Source organism: Peromyscus maniculatus, chromosome 23 (assembly GCF_049852395.1).
Source record: "Peromyscus maniculatus bairdii isolate BWxNUB_F1_BW_parent chromosome 23, HU_Pman_BW_mat_3.1, whole genome shotgun sequence".
Lineage (NCBI taxonomy): Eukaryota > Metazoa > Chordata > Mammalia > Rodentia > Cricetidae > Peromyscus > Peromyscus maniculatus.
In genome coordinates, this window is record NC_134874.1 from 3,811,750 (window position 1) to 3,828,951 (window position 17,202).

Genomic DNA, 17,202 nt, shown 5'->3' on the forward strand with positions numbered 1-17,202 from the left:
TGGAGAGCTGGAGATGCCTCGAGCGTCTAGGAGCTGAGGTGGCCAGGGACAGCTTCTGAATGAACACCCAGCCAGCCCTCCACAGCCTGGCACACAGAGCCCACCGGCTCCTCAAGGAGGCATGTCTTCCTCCACAGCCGCTTGGGTGAGGATTCCTATGCAGAAGGCCATGTCTGCCAGGCAGTCCAGGAAAATTGGGTTGGAGGGCGGGGCAGAGGGCTGGGAGCCAGAGGAGGCCAGGTATGGCATCGTACAAAGGGTTCCCCGGGCTCACCCACACCCACACAGTGGGAACCACCACATTGTGGGAACCGTGCAGGCCACGCCCCATGCTCCAGAAGGTTGCCTATGTCCACCCTTCCCACCACCGGCATCCCAGGTGCTCCCCGCCTGTCAGTCCTCCAATAGAGCCCCGGGTCCTAGGTGCTGGGAGTAAGAGTCCACCGGGAGACCGGTGCTTGAAAACAGTCAAGGCTCTGGGGACGTGGGGGGGGACCCAGGTGCCTCTGCCAAAGGCTGGGTGCTGGAGGTCCTGGATGCCCATCATGGGAGAGGGGACAGGAGAAAGGGGGGCCTAGTGTCCACCCTGGGATGTTGAGCCACTGAAAGGAGCTGTGATCCACTGAACCCCACGGAGCAGGAAAGTCCACAGAAAAACTCATGCAAAGAAGCAGCGCACAGCAGGGACCCTGTGACCCACAGACCCACCCTGGGCCAGCTGCGTGGGAGGAGCACTTAGGGAGGAGCACTCAGAGGGGAGCACTTGCATAGGAGCACTCAGGAAGGAGAATTCAGGGAGAGCACTCAGGGGGGAGCAGTCACGGGAAGCCAGGCCCAGAGGCCTGAAGAAGGACACCGTGACCAGAACAGAGGCCGCAGGCTGTAGGCATGGGCGTGAAGGCCGAGGATTTCACTTTCCTCATCTTTCTTGAGGGCCCGAAAAACCTCCTAAGAACATACACCCCAAACCCTTGTCTGGGGTTCTGGGTGACGCCCCTGTCACTGATTCCACAACCAAGCTGTGCTAGCAGAGAGAAAGCCAGACAAGCCTTTGTCGGGGCCAGGCCCACCAGCCGTCCCTGCCGGGCTGGGGTGGCCCAAGGGAAGTAGCAGGGACAGTTCAGTGGGAGGCGGCTGATGGGTGTCCCCACATCAGAGTGTCCTCAGCAAGCCAGGGCTTGCAGGACCGGGAGGGCCCCCAGGCAGATGTGGGCTGTCCCTGCCCACATCCACATCTGGTTTTACCAGCCACAGAGAACAAAGCCCGAAGGCGGATGTCATCGCCTTCTTCCTCGTTACACTAAACACAAGCACAGTTCTTGCTACATTCTGGCCACCATCACACACAGGAGCAGGAAAAGGCAACTGAGGCACAAGAAATCTAAGTCATGTGCCCAAACTCAATCAACCACTTGGCTTGGGAGGAAATGAAGAGGTGGGTGGGAGCTTCACCCCAAGGCCAGCAAAATAGCCATGTCTCCTCCCCAAGATACACCAGGACCCTTTGTCTTTGGCCTTAGAAGAACCTTCCAGAACCCCCACTGGATGGATGCCACGGGTCCTGTGATTCCCTCCGGTGGCTCTGCCTCTAAAGCAGTCACGTGAGGGACGCCTCTGGCCACACATTGCAGACATGCCCTTTAGAGGGGGCTCACTGTCCCCCATCCTTCAAGGATGCACGCAGGGCTCAGCTTCCCGAAACCGGGGTAGACGCTGGGATAGGACTAGTCACAGCAGACGGGAACACGCCTCTTCCATTCTTGGCCCACTTAGTGGTGCCCACCTCACCTGAGGCACCTGAGGCTGGGGCCAGGGGCCAGCAGCTTGCCCAACGTCACACACACACACACACACACACACACACACGCACACGCACACGCACACGCACACGCACACGCACACGCACACGCACACGCACACACACACGCACACACCCCTTACCTGGTGAGTGGCAGTACAGGCCTGTGCTGCCTAAGAAGCCAGGGCTCCACATCTGCTGTCCTGTGCCCTCCCACCCCCATGAGAGGAGGATGGCAGGGCCAAGAGACATCTGGGCAGCAGATGTCTGTCTGTCTTCCACTCTGCTTCTGTCCTTTCTTGTACCCCTGAGCCACATGGGCTCCGACTCTCTGCCTGTCCCTCCTGCTGGCTTCTGTGCCTCTCTCTCTCTCTCTCTCTCTCTCTCTCTCTCTCTCTCTCTCTCTCTCTCTCTCTCTCTCTCTGCCTCTTTTTGTCTCTTTCTCTGCAATTCCCCCTCCCTGTCCCAACCACCCTCCCCACTCCCTCCCTGGCCCAAGTCCCAGCCAGCCCAAGGCCTTTCACCGACATTTCTCACCTCTGCGTGCACCTGGCCCTTTCTTCAGGCAGCTGTTTCTCTCTCTCTCTCTCTCTCTCTCTCTCTCTCTCTCTCTCTCTCTCTCTCTCTCTCTCTCTTCTCCCCCTCCCTCCCTCTCTCCTCCTTCCCTCCCTCTTCCCCTCTACCTCTGAATAGATGCTGACCTCTCCAGCAGCAACCCTTGGACAAACACAAGGGCCTTATCAGGGCAGTGGGTGTGGGCGTGAGAGCCCAGGAGGAAACTGGACACCCTTCCCCGTCTCCAAATGGCCTGTATGTTTGGCCTGGCTCTTGTCCCCATCTCCCACTGCCCCAGCTGACAGTGCAGCTGGGTGATGGCTCAGCCACATCTCTAGCGATCTCAGCCTCCAAAGGGCTTTTAGGAACTGAGAAGTCCCTCGGAGGTTGTTCCGGGCTGGGAACTGAGGTCCAGGGAAGGCGAGTGACTCTCTCTAAGCCCTGAGAGTCAGGCTATCATGTGCACCATATGCCCAGAGCCTGGGACCTAGAACCTCTTACATCTTATGCTTTAGTGGGAAGCCCTACCCTTATGTCACAGATTTGCCCACACAGGTTCAGAGAGGCCACGTGACCAGCACAGGCACACACACCATTTCCTTCCCGGGCTCCCCAGCCTGAACAACCCCAGACTGGATTGTCTTTGATGGTTAGTCCCATTTACTCAGAGCAGAGAAGGGGGCCTCCCAGCTCTTGTGCATGGTTCTAGCATCACTTCAGGGCTACGGTGCATCGGGCCCCAGGTGTCTGGAAATCACACAGATGTTCCAGCCACAGGCCTGGCTCCCAGCCCTGGCCAGAATTAGTTCTGTCAGGGAGAGTTTCCTCTCTGGTCCCACACCAACGCACTAGCTCTGAGTCACCACAGCAGAGCCTGGAGACAGGCGTCTCTCCCTGGGGGGTACTATGCCTGAGCCCAGGACTCCGTGAGGATTGGCAGGAGAAGCCCACACACTCAGAGGGCCAGCAGACCCCAGACCACCTCTTGTGTCTGGTGGACACAGAAGAAGGGAGATCCCCCAAACACCACACCACTGCCTGGCTTTCCACCAGATTATCTGTGACTCCCTCTACGAGCCCCAAAGCCTTTCTTTCTTAGAGTGCTGGGTCTTTGGCCCATTACCCTCCTTCATTTACCCCCAAGGGTGTCCTGGAGAATCCCCATAGAGGCATGGATGTGCACAGCTGTAATCCCAGTTCAAGAGGCAGAGAGGTAGGAGGATCACCGCATGTTCAAGGCCCAGCCCAGGCTGTATAGTGAGCTCTAGACTAGCCAAGGACCCCCATCTAAACAAAAGCCTCCCTGAGTGGGGCACACAGTGTGACTGCAAAGCATCATGCACAGGATACTCATGGTGGGGGCCGCTCAGTCTGGGCTGGGGGCAGAATTCCCTGAACCTAGCAGGAAGTTCCCACAACCCTCCAGCAGGAGACAGGAGAGTGAGCCCGCAGCAGGCTGGGCTCTTCCAGGGTCCCAAGGTTTAACCCCATGCTTTCCTCTCCTATCTATCATATGATAAGGACACCTTATCAAGCCCCTTAGCCCTGCTCAGAGCCTACTACCCCCCCCCCTCCCGCCGAACCAGGCCACTCACTGGAGTCCAGAAAGTCAGGATTCAATATGAATACCAGCCAGCCTACTAGGTCCATCTTATTGCATGCCTACTATGTGCTGGAATGCTGAGAGGCACCGTCCAAGCGTCTAGCCCAGACTGCAGCCACTTTACAGTTGCAGTTAATGCTTTCTCTTCTCTATGCTTGGCCTTACTTAGTAAATGTCCTTAGAAATAGCTTAGCTGGGTGTGGTAGAGTGTGGGCTGCTTAACAAGACCCTGGCTCAAAAAAAAAAACCCACCCAAAAATAAACAAACCCACAAATATGCCTGACTCCTTCGAGTCACAATGATTTCATAGGCTCTTGTCCAGCTTGATACCATATTTGGGCCAAGTGTCTATCCCCAATAAATTGCTATAAAGTGCTATGGCTCCTAAAAAGAGCCTATGGCTCCCTCCGGGCTGTGTGATCCTAGGCAAGTTACTTTGCCTCTCAGAAATGTTAGTCAGTCATTCATGAGATAAATAATAATAAAACGTTTGCAAGCAATGAGGGGGTGCAGAGGAAAGGATTGGGGGCGATCCTCTGAGGTGACAATGGCTTTAGGCCAGTGAAGTTCAAAATTAATTTGCCGAGTACAAGACTTGGCTCCGGGTAACTAGAATGTGCATTCCTAGCTGCAGGAGTGGCCAAGAGTCTGCAGCGGCTGGGAGCCAGCCACACCAGGTAGGTCAGAGGTCATCTGTACCTCTCGGTGTGGACTGGCCACCTCTGCTGTCAGAGCTGACTCTGTAGACGGGGGTTCGTGTCCCCCACCCCCCATCCCTCTGAGGGTGCCCGTGAGTACAGCAGGAAAGAGTGGGCAGTGGATGCTCAGCACACAGAACGCAGACTGGGCCGACGTGCTGGCTGCAAGTCTGCCCTCCATAGTGATGAGGGGAGGATGACCAGGCTACCCATCCTGAACCTGTGCCTCGGCTTCCCCTTTCAGCTCAGTGAGGGAAAATAGCCAGGTAGTGGTTCAGCAAAGCAGGCCACCTCTGTGGGTCTCCGTCAACATCACTAGCCCTTTATCCCCACTTCACAGTTGAAAAACGAAGATTCACACAGAACGAGCTTCCGTGAGTTGTCCAGCAATGGGTGAATGGGCAGAATGGGGGTTCCCACCCTGTGGTTGACTCCTCCCCCGTTTCCCGAAGCATTCCAGCCTTAGCCCTTTCAGGTGGGCTGTGTGACAGTGTGATAGGTTGCTTCACCTCTCTGGGCCTCGGGCTCCTCCTCTCTATTGCTCATCTCAACAGGCCGTGGACAATGAGACAAGGACAGCTGTGTCCCAGCGCTGTCCAGCTTTGACAGCAAAGGGGTGTCACCCGTGGGGCCGCTGCCACATACTTCCTACCAGCTCCTTGGGAGCTCACTGCGTTAGGGGCCCCACCCGGTCCTCTCCAGCTGCCTGAGCAGTCTGGTCAAACACTCGCTTGGGGCCCTGGTCGGCTGCACAACAGTGGCCACTGTGTTCCAGGGACGCCTGGCTCCTGCTGGGCAGGCAGTGGGCTGGGTAGGACCCCAGGTGGTGGCGGTAAAGCACAATGCTCCATTCGGCACCTCTGCCAGGGAGGGGTCAGGGGACAGAGGTCCTCCTGGGGGCCAGAGTGAGCCTCACCCAGTCAAGCTCAAGCCTCCAAAAGATGAAGACACTTCCAACGCAAGGGCATTGACCTTGGGCCGGGCTCTGAGGACCTTCTGCACCTCTTGCTCCCTTCACCCACTTCACCAAGCACCTGTTGCGCACCAGGCTGGACTGGGGTGCTGGGGCACAGCAGAGAACAGAATAGAACGTGGCTACCCTTGGGACGGGGTATGAGTGACAGACACCGGAGGTAATACACGACAGGACAAACGCCTCAGAGGCACACTGCCTGGGCTTGAGTCCCAGGTCTGCTGTGTCACCTGGGCCAGCCCCACGCCTCTCAGAGGCTCAGTTTCTGCACCCGAAGACCAAGAGAGAGGGAAGTTCCTGCCCCGTGGGGCATCCGGCAGGAGGACGTTGTACTGACCCCTGGAAGCGACGCACAGACGCTGCATATTTAAGTAAGAATAATCATGCTCGAAGTGCTGTGAACAGACTGAGAGAGGAACTCAGGGTCTAACGCTGGCTCAGACAGTGTCTTCAGGAAAGCTTCTCTGAGGAGCTGACGTTGGAGTGGAGACATGAGCTCCGGGATGGGGAGCCATGTGGTAGAAGAGCATTCTGGGAAGTGGGGACAGGAAGGGTTAAGGCCTAGGGGCATGAACAGGTCCAGCACCCCTGGAGAAGCTGCAAGTGAGCACCTGGTCACCACCCTGCTGGATGCTTTGGGGTGGGATGACCCAGTCTCTACCCTCAGAGACAAATGGCATGGTCAGGGTCACAAGATGCTGTCCCAAGTCCAGACCTCCAGCCAACTGCCATCTCTGGCCTCTACTGTTGGGGTGGAGCTGGCTGCAGTCCCCACTCCTTCTTATTGTTCAACTCAGGGGCCATAAGTAAGCTGCAATTTACGACACCGTGTGCTCTGCATCTCCACCACGGTGGAAGGAAGACCGAGGGAGGGTAAGAGAGAAGAACCGAGTCCTGCCCGCCTGCCTCTGTCCCAAGCAGGTGTGGGGCTCTGTAGGAGTGAAAAAATGTCTACACGCTGGTTCTCCATGACTCCTGTCTGAACCCACTGGCCACCAGGTTTGTGAGTCCTGGCTCTGCCCAAAGTAAGGAGCAGGAATCTCTAGAGGGTGTTAATCACTCACCAGGTGGATGGAGAAGATACCCCAGGGGAGGGTGCAGTGTACATGTCACAGAGGCCTGGGAATGTGGTCAGCGTGAGGGAGATGGTAGAGACTCACATTACAATGCCCCCCACAAGACCTCCCACTGTATCACGCGGGCAGTAGGGAGCCATGGATACTCACAGATAGAGGGTGTCTATCTTTCTAAAAATGCATGCCTGGGTGGATGGTGGGGTCCACACTAGAAGAAAGGAGGCTGGAGGGGAAACTGAGGCACCAAGCAGAAATGGCTCTGGCCCGAGCCCACAGAGCTGGGAAGGGCCAGCAGTGGGATTTGAATGAGGGCAGCCTGACTCTGAAGACCCTACAAAATCAGCGACAACAGTCCACTAGCCCTGCTCTGTGGCTCATCTGTTGGGTGCTGCCCTGTCCCCAGGCTGGCCTTGGTCTATCTGCCATCTCATTATGCCTGCAACACCTCAAGAACCTCCAGTGACCCTGGCTTACCCACCTCTTCATAGGGCTGTCTCCAAACAGGCTCCAAACAGCCCTCCAAGAGGGCTGCAGAAGCCTCTACAGCCTGATGGAACACGAGAGAAACCAGGGCTCTGACCTGCCCCAGGCACCCCAGCTCCAGTCCAGCTCATGAGAATTCCCTGGCCTTGGCCCAGGCAGTGACAAATGGGCTGTCACTGCTGCCAGGGTGGTGGAGTGTGAGGTCCCACCCTGTTCCCAGGCTCTGGGGAGGAGGGACAGGGGCAGTCTGCCACCCCCTCCCATCACCACTCCGTTACCTCTTCCAAGGGAAAGCCCACACATTGACCTGGGAGGGCTCTGCCCGGGGAAATGGCCCCCTCACCCTGTCCTGACACCGTCAGAGAACAAAATGCTGGCTGTGGACCAGAGGGAATTCAAGACTCCCAAGAGTCATCGTCAAAGAGCGTTGGGGTGAAAGCCTGCCACCTTTATGCTGGAGAAGGGGGTCACCAGGCTCAGTGTCATGAGCTCTAGCTTCATTTGATGGCAGCAAACCTGACCCAGGGTTGGGGGTGCAGTTCAGCTGGCAGAGCGCTTGCCAACCATGTATGAATCCCCAGACCTCACCTCTAGCATCTCACAAGCCATGCATGGTCATCCAAGCCTTGCTAAAGAGGGATCATAGCTCCAAAAAGAGTAATAAAAACAAAACAACCACACACACACACACACACACACACACACACACACACAAACCACCTTATCTAGAGGCAACCTGGCCTTCAGTCGCCATGATTCTGTGTCATAGAACCAACCCCCACATCTGCAGAGTGAGTCTATTTAGGACTCCGTGCATCCTCACATACAGAGAGTATGGTATGACCTGTTCCTTCCCTTGCAAGGACTGCAGGGTCTCTCAGGACACAGGATTCAGTGTCCCTGCAGGTCACCCCATCTTTGGAATGGGTCAGTTTAACACACAGCCTTTGGCTGGTAGCTTGCAGAGAGGTGATCTGGGGGTCAGTTAGCAGTTTGAGTCCCAACCAGCAGAACTTGTAGTAAAGACTCCTGAGTCATTGAAAACTCTTCTCTGTTTACTATCTGAACTTGAATGGCCTGGTTAGGGTCCCTGGAGATACCCAGAACACACCCGTCACCTCCCCATCCTGGCACTGACCACTTCCTCCCTTTGACCTTAGCTAGCACTTCCTCAGCACCCTTCTTAACCCCCACCCCCACCCCCGGCCAGCTGGCCCACCCGGAGCCCTCTGGAGGCAGGGTGAGGGAGGGGCGACCCGCCCAGCAGGGTTGGGGTGGCGGGCTCCCATGGGTCGGTTTGCTTGGGTGCTGGCTCCGTTCGGAAGAGGGTGAGCGTTCAGAAGAGAAGTGTGTGTAGGAGGAACATAAATTAAAAGTAAGAGTGAAAGGAGGAAGAGGACCTGGAAGGAACGGACTATGAGCCAGGTCTGAGGAGGAAACAGACCAGACAGCAATACCAGAACTCACAAAGGCCTTGCCTCCACCTCCGAGGCTCCTGGCCAGGGAAGAGATGCCAGCTTCCAGGTCACATGGTCCCGGCCCTGAGCAGTCCAAACCACAGTGAGGCGGATTCCTGCCGTTAAGATGAGAACATTTTTTGCCCGGGCTGTGGGACGGGGCTCTTGGAGACCTAACCACACCCAGCCTGGGGTAATCTCAGGAGAGACTGACCATACTGAATTAGTGACAAGGTTCCAAACATCAGCTCAACAAAATCATTTCCCCTGGGTGTACCAGGGAAATGTTCAGTCCAGCAGGAATATGTGTGGCTGGCTTGAAACTTCTAGAATATTCTCAAGAGTGTCAAGAACTGCATCCCTCTGCTTCTCGGTGCTGATGCCCTGATAATGTCAGCATCCACGGGTGGCACACTATTGACAGCCTGCGCTGGTGGGGGACAGCCTGGGCCAACCCTGTGGTCTCTGCTCTCCTTGGTGATTAATATGGTTCACCATACGAACTTAACAAGGCTTGTGGCTTCCCTGCAGAGCACCTGCTTGCCACGGACAGTCCCGACCTGTTGTTCCCCCAGCCACGCTGTGTACTTCATTCCCTCTCACGGCGCCCAGGCTTGGTCTCTCTAGCCTCATTTTCCAGCCAAGCTCTCATCCTGAGTCATTAACGTTCCAGCAATAATCCGAGAGGCAGGCACTGTGATCCACACCTGACAGGGAAACCAGACCCGGAGAGCTGCTCACCAAGGCAGCCACATGCTGGGCACCTGGTGAGGAGACACCCAGGCCCCTCGTGGTAGTTGACTCTGCACAGAGAGAGCTCCCTCCTCCTTGCCTCTGTGTTCTAGCGGTGAAGACCAGACTCTGGCTCACAGGCAGGCAGATGACCTCGCGGGCTCCTATGACCGTTCTGGCAGGTGCCGCCAAATCCCCTGCCCTTCAGAATCGGCTTTATTCCACCTGGGCCCACAAGCTGTGGGCCCTTGGGCAAGTGACTTGGCCTCTCTGGACCTACACTTATTTCATCCGTGTCACTGGGAGGAGTTCAGTTAGCCCCCTGGTGTGAGGGGGCTGCCCAGTCTGGCTCCTCTTCTGTCTCAATGGGGAGTCAGAAGAAAGTCCCAACCTCCACACCGCCCGCTGAGTCACGGACGGGCCCACTGCAACAAGAAAACGCAGCCCTAAGGCATCACGGTACGCAGGATAGACTGTTGCAGAGCCTCAGGTGTGCCCCGGCCTGGTGCCCGCACTGGCCACTGTCCTCAGGGCTGGCCTGCCCTTGGCTCCAGGGAAGTGGAGAACCAGTCCTCCCTGCTTCAGACTCCTGCAGGGCGGGGGCCTGGTGGAACTGGAGACCACAGTCAGGAGCAGGCACCAAGGAGCGAAATGAGGTGTGGAGCAAGGGTGTGGCCAGTGACGCCGCTATAGGGACAGAAAGACGAAGGGGGGAAGAAGTGATGGAGAAAAATTAGGGGTAAAAGGCAAGACACCAAGACAAGAAAGACGAAGGCAGAGAGAGATACCAGAGGGAGAGGGGATAAGGGGCAGGCTGCGAGATCAGAGAAGAGAGCCAGGACCCAGGCAGGAGTGGCCTGGGCTTTGGTCTGGGGGGATAGAGCCACCGGTAACAGGGTAGCCGCCCCTGTGCTGGCCAGAGGAGGAGCCCTTGGGAACTCATCTAGGGCTTTGGGTGATGTCACAGAAAAGCTGTGGTTTGTTTGTTATTCATTCACTTACGCAATGTTGGAGATGGACCCGGGGCCTTTTGCACATAAGGCCGGGGCTCTGCCCTGACCTGCAGCCTCTTTCAGAAGAGGGATTACTCAACGCAAGCCGTGCGGTGACAGAGTGGGGACGGTGTTTGGGAAAGTCCTGGCGGAGACAACGAGGGTTAAGACACACCAGGCTTTTCTGGACTGAGCTTCAGGGTCACCGACTTCTCTAGAAGCCTCCACCGCCCGCCCGTTGGAAGTGAGCACTGAGGAGGGCCAGGAGGACACATCGTTCTCCTGAAAGCACTTACCAAGAGCTCAGGTCTCAAGATTGCCGTGGGAAGGAGGCAGCAGATCTGTGCTGAGACGCCAGCTTGGCCCACAGGAGGCCACCAGACGCCCATCACAGCTACCAGGAGGATGGGGAACTAGACGAAGGAGTGACCCCTACATAAGCCCACAAGGACCCTTCCCCTGTGACACCAAAGAGAGCTGGGACCGAGTGGAGGTCATTCGAAATCCCAGGCTTGTCCCGGCAGGTAGCAGAGACCACGGGTCTGGGGGTTTGCTACACGTACTCAAAGAGAAACATTTGCTACCGATGTTCCCTGAGACGGTCTCCATTCACAACTCAAGCTCGACCTCACTACTCGACCCAATTAGAGATGCTCAAACCATGTAAAACTGTAAAGAGTTAGGACAAACGGTCCTACCCCTTCACAGCACCGTCCATCTCATCCCAGAGCACCCAGCTCCCGGATTAGGTTACTGGGTGTCATTCTGAAGCCTCAGAGTAATTACAAAGGTTTTTCCCAATTCCTCCTCCTCCTCCACCACCACCACCACCACCACCCCCACACACAGTTTGTATAAAAGAGAAGATACAAGCACCTTCCTTACCCAATAGCAGATTTGGGAGATAATAAAACACAGCCCCTCCTTCTAGATAGCGGCATAGCATTTCACTGTTAGGTTTACCGGCTTCTCGATAACCAGTGCCTTGGGGATGGGCTCTTGGGGATGTGACCCTGGATGGGCAGTTGATCTAGCCTCTTAGTGTCACCGTGTTGTAAGCAGTCTTGCCATGTGTGTTACAATGTTACAATTGAATCCTTAGCCTTCCACTCGGTCTAACCAGAGTTTGTTGGTTGCTTTAAGCTTTCTTTTATGTTACTCCCCCCTGCCTTTTTTTTTTCATTTTTGTTGATATATGGTGGCTGAGATGGAACTCAGGGCCCGGAGCCTGCTAGGTAAGCATTCTGCCACTGAGCTCTCCTCCCGGTCCCTGAGGAGCTTTTATAATGAGGAAACAGGGCTGGCCCTCCTTGGTAGAGCCATGCTGTTTTAAACCATGCGAAGAGCATCCTCCAGTGCCAAGTGGTCCTCACCCAGCCCGGCCACACCTACAGCACCAGTCACGGAAATATCTGTTCTCTTTCTGTTTGTGAGAGCTAGTCCACCCCTGGCCCTCGGTCTCCACAGTTTTCCACTGCGTCTTGAGCTGCCTCAGAGAGCAGGAGAGCTGCAGTGCATTGACGATGGACCCCTGGGCCCTAGGCAACCCTCTGGAGACAGCTGGATGGTGGGGGTTCAGAGAGTATCATGGGGGCTAGAGAGGCAGCCTCTGCAGAGGGCAGGTGACCAGTGTCGTTCCTGGGCCTGAGGTGACCTGCTGTACCGAGGACTTCCTAGCAGCTGCCAACTTCAAGTTGCATTCCACTCTTATTTGGTTCTAAAATAAAACAGCGATAACCCTGGGTGTGGGGTGGAGGGAGGAAGGAGCCACTTCCCATGCCCTCCAAGAAGAGTCCAGAGGAATCTTCCAGCCTGGCCCAGGAGCGGTCCCTGGCAGGCCACACTGCCAGGCCGCCTCTGGGCAGGAGTCTTGTTCTTTGGAACACTCACGGTTCTTCCATCAGGCCTCCCCACAGGCCCCGAGTGGCTGACAGAGAAACCTTTGTCCCTCTCACTGTTCCCTTGTCCCCCTGCCAAGAGTCCTGGCTGTGACTTCTCTCTTGGTTCAGGTTTCCAAGGCCTCTCGGGTCTGGAGCCAGAAAGGAAAACCCTTGAAACACTGGGACCCTCACTGCTGGACCCTCACGCTGCTCCCCACCCCTCACTCCTCCTCAGCCTCCCCAAAGCCCGTCAGGAGAGAAAACTGAAGCCTGGGAGGGCCAACCAAGCTGCCCAACAGCACACAGCTAAAAGATGAAGAAGGCAGGAACAGAGCCCCAAAGCCAGACTCAGAGCACGGTGACACCAGATGGTATCAGGGCCGGTTCTGCCGCATAGCCCCTGGGAGAGCTTGGATTCTGTGCCAGTGTCCCCAACTGAAGCAGTGACAGCACATCCTCCACAGGGTGGATGTTAGGACGTAAGAGGAGGAAAACAGACCTCAGAGCAATAGTGCACAGCCCGTGGCCGAGCCCCAGCAAGTCCACTAGTCTCCGAGCGATCACACTGTGTGGTGTGCAACCCTGCACATGCGCGTGAGAAAGCCTGAGCGGGACCCCAAGTTTCTTCTTCTATCACCTTCCACTTTATTTCCTTGAGAGGAGGGTCTCTCACCAAATTAGAGGGTTACTGGTTTGTACAGGCAGGGCCAGCCAGTGCGCTCTCGGGACCCACCTGTCTCTGCCCCCCCTCCCCAGTGTTGGAGTTACAGGCACAGCAACCATGCCCAGCTTCCTACAGGGGTGCTGGGTATGTGAACTCAGATTCTCGTGTTTGCAGAGGAAGCATTCTTACCCACCCAGCCACCTCCGAGACCTATCACTGTTACTGTTGAGCAGGGTTATGGATCTCAATGTTCTCTGCCTTGGCTGAGGATGAACCCCTAAAATCTCCTCTCCTTCCACTCACCAGACCTCAGTAAGGAGTAATCAGCAACAGAAAATGCCCTAAGACATCCACTCAAACACCGAGCTGGGTGAGTGAGATGCTAGCCTGGCGTACAAATTTAGGAGAGAGGGGTGCCCCCAAACTCAGGAGTGCCCCCCAAACAACTCACTAATCAAACATAATGATTTCCCAGGATAGCTTTAAATTTAAAAGAAAAAAATTACAATGGAAAAGGGGTCCACTTTTAAATAAAAATTAGCTCATCTTGACCAGGACCTTGACTGAGATACCCCCTCAACACATAGAGGCCACCCAAATCCCATCTCAGTCTTTACCTCTGGGACCATCCAAGATGGGTGTCTTAGCCACGGTCCTTCGTCAAACTTCTAAGAATGTTCTTTTACTTATTTCTGTCCCTTATCAGGCTCCCGGCTCTTGAAGGAAGAATTCTTCGCTGTCCAGGAAACTGATCTCATCTGCCTTACCACAGATGTGAGGTGACAGATACAAACGGAACCTGCCAAAGTGACACCTTTGTGAGCCCTGTGGTTAAGGCTGTTTTGAACCCTGACTCAGGCCATTCACTCCCTGTGTGTCTTGAGCAAATCACCTAGCCTCTCTCTCTCCTTATTGCCGCAGACGAGGCAAGAGGAAGAAGGCTTATTACCTGCTGGGGACTCCTTCAGACCACAGGGCAACTCTCCTTCAAGTTTCTCCTTCATCATGTGACAGGAGGCCAGCCTGAGTCTCCACCCCCCACCCCCCAGAGCTGGCCCAAAGGCTTATGGAGGCCTCAAGGTATTTTCCTTTTTTTCTGAAAGGGGGGTGTTATTTGTTCATTTTTGGAGGTAGACTTTTACCATGGAGCTCAGTTGACCTCAAATAAACTCCCCATCCTCCTGCCTCAGCCTCCTAAGTGCTGGGATGACATGAATGTACCATATCATGTGCAGCCTAAAAGCCATACTGATGTTTAAAACACATGGACTTGTCCTGAAGAATGCAGAATTCTCAAGTTGTTCAATGCATGCCTGCACACACACACACACACACACACACACACACACACACACACACACTTAAAATAATGTTATATGTTTTCAAAATAAAACACCACATGCCCTCACAACAATTGTGGTTAAGGTTTGTTCTTCCCTGAGGGAGAGGGGAGGCTTCAGTGATGCCCCAGATCCTATTCCCTGAGGGTCCCTCTACAGTCAGGCTTGCTGGCTCGCTCAGCCGCTCAGTGTCTACCGAGCACCAGGATGTGGTGGATACAGGGTGGGGCTGCTGGGCCTGTGTACTAGGCAGGAGACACACTCCCTCCCACAGTCTGGTAGTGGGGTCTCACCACAGCCAGCTGCTAAGGGGAGGGACCACCCAGACCCCTTCCTCTGAGGCAGACATGTGCCTGAGGGGAGGAAGTGGGGCAGAGGGAGAATAAAAAGGGATAGGTAGCCGTGGAGTCGCCAAGATAGGTGATGCACACACTCCGTGCCTCTGCATCCTGCTCTGGAGAAGTAGCCCAGAACCCTAGCCTTAAGGAGTCCAAGATCGAGAGGGGTCCCCAGTTTGTTCACACCAGGGAGAACAAGCAGGCCCTCCCCTCCGCAGGGGCAAGCCAGATGCCCATACAGGTGCTTCCAGAAGCATCTAGAGGACCAGCCACCTGCTGCCTTACCAGGGCCCTCCAAACACCTAAGAACACAGAGCCACGGCCTCAGCTTCTAGAAAATTCTCCTTTTGAAAGGGGGTTCAGTTTGCCTACTGCATCCTGCCTACCCAAACCCATGTGGCTAAGGACCAGCCAGTAACAAAGATGAAAACATCGATGCCGAGCCAACGAGTAACCGAAGCAAAGACCTCGGGGGCAGCAGCCTGCTTCCCAAATGATGTGATTGGCCGAACCCCACTTGCCCAGTTACAACCTCTTTGAATGGACTATAGAAAATAAAATTCATTCATTCGTTATTTTTAAAAGATGATTTTTTTTTTCTCCACAAATCTTGCCAAGCCATTGTCACAAATGTCTCTCCGATGGGGAAACAGAGGCTCCCTCAATGGATGCTGACGATCTCGTCCATCTTGTCACACACTCCAGGGCAGGGTAAAGTTCACACCTCCCATGCCAGCCCAGCTAACACCCTTCCCCTCCCAGCACCCACTGTCCCTCCTGCTGAAGAAGAGAGGGTGCTGAGGAAGAACCACCGCGGCCCCCAGGCTCTGTCTGAGAGGCCAGTGGTGGCTGGCGGTGTAGACATGAGGATGCCCTGTGTTTCCATCATCAAGATGTTGTGAGTTAGAGGGCAGAGGAAGGAATAAGCACACATCCTACGTGGGCCTCAGTTTCCCTGGCTGTAAAGCAGGACCATGTGCTGCTCCCCCCCTCTTCTTATAAGTGTGCCTTAAAGACACTGTAGGAACAGTCCCAAGGTGTGACCTTGGCAGAAGGAAGTGGGGTTGGGTGGAGATTGGGCCGTGAGGCAGCTGTCCCTTCAGACAATACTGGAAAGACTGACTCCCTTTTCTCCATGATCCTGGGAGTCCGGGGTTGTCATGAAAGATTCTGAATGTGCCCACGTTCCCTCCAGAGCAGCTCCTGCTCTGGTTTGGTCTCCTTCCCTTCCACAGGACCCTGCAATGCCAGCCAGGCCGGTGTGGCCACAGCATGTGTGGCACAGCGTGTATCTGCCAGGAGGGAATCACTGAATACAACAGGCAGATCAGGGCTCATACCCTAACCTCCTCTCTAACACCATCCCAGCACCTCCCGCCTCTGTGCCTGTGTCCTCACACATACATCCTGCAGCCCCACCCCCAGTAGGAGTTGACCACCCAGTTTATGGCAGAACAACCCAGGACATAAAGCCCCAGACTTCAAATTTTAAACTCAATTAGTTCTGGTTGTCTGGAATCTTCCATTTCCGCAACTTGAAATTTAAGCACCGAGTTTGCAAAGGGTGGGTATACTATGCTGGTAAAATGGAGCATGCCAGGCTACCCAGGAGACTGAGTGGGGCCCTCAAGGCCCTGCAGACTCCCCCTGCTCCCTGCCCACTTTACCACACGCCTTACACTCTTCATCTGTGCTCTGTGCTCTGCTCTGCTTCGAGTCTCCCATTCCTGCCAACTTTCCTCCGGGCAACTTGAGGCCGGCTCATGCTTTGAACCCAGCTCAAAGGCAGGCTTCCTGTCTGGGGACTTATTTCCTGCTGTTCCCATGAAAGCCAACTCCTCTTTGCTCCGACAACCCTTGGCCACCAAGTGTCTCTGGCGGACATCAGCGTGAATGCAGTTAACAATTTGTTCTTGGTCAGAAAAGCACACACTTGCTTTGCCAAATGGGTGGATGGTGCATCCTCAGAGCCAATGGCCCAGACCTCTCAACATTTGGGTTGCCCTCAGGGTGGCCTGCAATGATAGACAGTCCCTCAAAGAGGTCCACATCCTGGTCCCCAGAATCGACACACCTGTTCTCACAGCAGAAAGTCAATTGACAATTGTGATTAATGGGGAAATTACAAGAATATGGGGGGGGGGTGTTATGGAGCAATCTTTTTGTAGACTGTGAAGATATATCTTTGCTAAGTCGCCTTCTGATTGGTTTAATAAAAGAACTGACTGGCCAGTAGCTAGGCAGGAGGTATAGGTGAAACAACAAGACACAGGATGCTGGAAGGAAGAAGGGTAAAGTCTCAGGAGTCTCCAGAGATGCAGAAAGAAGAAGGTGAGTGTGCCATATTGAAAGAAGATACTGCTATGTGGCAGAGGGTAGATGAGTAATGAGGGTTAATTTAAAATGTGGGAGTTAGCTAGTAGCAAGCCTGAGCTATCGGCCGATCATTTACAATTAATAGTAAGTCTCTGAATGGTTATTTGGGAGCAGCTGACACAGAGAAACTCCACCTACAGGGTGGGGGTGTGATCCCGAAGCTGATCCACTTGCTACCAGCTGGTTAGTTTAACTGTTAACTTGACACGACCTCGACTCACTTGGGAAGAAAGTTT

At 54.9% G+C, this 17,202-nt stretch overlaps 1 protein-coding gene across 5 annotated transcripts in view; it reads right to left on the reverse strand.

Moving 5' to 3' along the window:
- Positions 1-17,202, reverse strand: part of Cmklr1 (chemerin chemokine-like receptor 1) — a 44,903-nt gene that overhangs the window by 19,781 nt on the left and 7,920 nt on the right. The window contains exon 2 of one of the 5 annotated variants that reach the window (XM_016009027.3): positions 13,530-13,711. The exons of 3 other annotated variants lie outside the window; for them this stretch is intronic. The gene's annotated coding sequence lies outside the window, so the exon portion shown is untranslated. Of the gene's footprint in view, positions 1-1,941; positions 2,185-13,529; positions 13,712-17,202 lie in introns of those variants that run through there. One more of the 5 variants, XM_042267744.2, reaches the window with a different exon arrangement.